The 1,459-nt window shown below is 57.2% G+C and overlaps 1 non-coding gene across 1 annotated transcript; it reads left to right on the top strand.

Moving 5' to 3' along the window:
• Nucleotides 1-696: 696 nt before the first annotated feature.
• GNI_217900 lies at nucleotides 697-769 on the top strand. The gene has a single exon. It is a non-coding gene; the product is annotated as a tRNA-Glu (tRNA).
• The last annotated feature ends 690 nt before the right edge of the window (nucleotides 770-1,459 follow it).

Below are 1,459 nucleotides of genomic sequence, written 5' to 3'. Positions count from 1 at the left end.
ATCCACGCCGGGGTTGATACAGTCGTACAAATGAGAGTAATTCAACCGCGTCGCCTAGCTCACAGACACACACACCTACTAGTCGCCTGACGGCTCAGGCCCCTCCTCGGCGAACAGCTCATGCACCTGGGCCTTCGCCAATGCTTCGGCGGGGGATAGGGCCGCACGGGGGCGCTTGTGTGCCGTCTTGCGCCTGGTGGTACTCCATCGTGAGCGACCGCAGTAGGGGGTCAGTGCTCAACTTGAACCGGCGTACCTTATCTTTGTGCACGGTGAGTCCTGCATGAGGAGACTCAGCATCCTCCGTCGCTTGCGCTCGAGGGGGACCGGGCCAGGTTTTGGCAGCGGGCGACATGCGACGGCCGCCCGAACAGCACCTCATACGGGCTGACGCCCAGGCTGACATGCGGCGTGGAGTGTTATCGACAGGTAGAGCGAAGTGGTACAAACCAGGGACAGGAAAATGGGTAAAATCCGGTAGAAGACTAATGATAGTAGCCCTTAGGTTGCAATGTAGGTAGGGGGAGGAGCAGTAGTAAGTAGGAATAGGCTGGGGGGAAGGTTGTAAGGTCATACAGTAACGGAAGGAGAACAGAGTAGGGGTAGAGTCTGATAGCACAGAACTTCGTGGGTTGGGAGGATGACATTGTGATCAGCACCAACTTCATTGGGCTGCAGAGGCAATCTTCTCTTTTGTGCGCTGTAGTCTAGGTGGCTAGGATATACGACTTTCACCCGTAGGACCCGGGTTCGAGTCCCGGCAGTGGATGTTCCGGGCACACCCACGGAACAACGGCAGGAGCGGGGCATTCTAATCGGTTGTTGGTGTTTGTGCGGGTCGGATCGGCGCTGTCGGACCAGGTTTTGGCAGCTGTCGGACGGACGACCAGGCTGTCGGACCGACCATTTGTACGGCTTCGGTGGGTACTTGGCAATGACGTTCTCGAATTTGTACCATTTCCGGCGTGGATGTGGCGGTGTGGGTACTCCGCGCGCGCACATTCACTGCCGGGACTCGAACCCGGACAGCACGGGTGAGAGCCGTCTGAGAGGCCGTTGGGGCCGGGAGTAACGGAGAAACGGGTTCACGGCGGCAAGCGTCCTTCCCGACAGCTCTTGATCTGTAGGTGGCTGAGTTGTTTGACCCAGAGCCGACCGAGGAGGGGCAGCTGTGGGACCAGCATGCTATCTCGAGCTTGATGGCGTTGGGTGGGTGTTGTTCGCAAAATTAAGAGATGCAAAAATAGTTTTGATGGATGAAAGGTTGATCAATAGATGGCAAAAATTTGTGGTTCGATTAATTCGGAACGGCGGCTGCGGGCCCGGCCCAGATTTAAAGCCGCCGCCGACCGTAGGGGAGGGGAGTTAGAGGGACTTTTTTATCGGGATACAGTAGTTCGCTGGAAATCACGATTCGTAGGTGTCGGGTGTACCTACCCGCGTCCGGTCCTGTGGACTT

This window comes from Gregarina niphandrodes, assembly GCF_000223845.1.
Source record: "Gregarina niphandrodes unplaced genomic scaffold scaffold00166, whole genome shotgun sequence".
Classification (NCBI taxonomy): domain Eukaryota; phylum Apicomplexa; class Conoidasida; order Eugregarinorida; family Gregarinidae; genus Gregarina; species Gregarina niphandrodes.
Note: the sequence above shows the minus strand (reverse complement) of the source record. Positions and strands in the feature narration are given on the sequence as shown.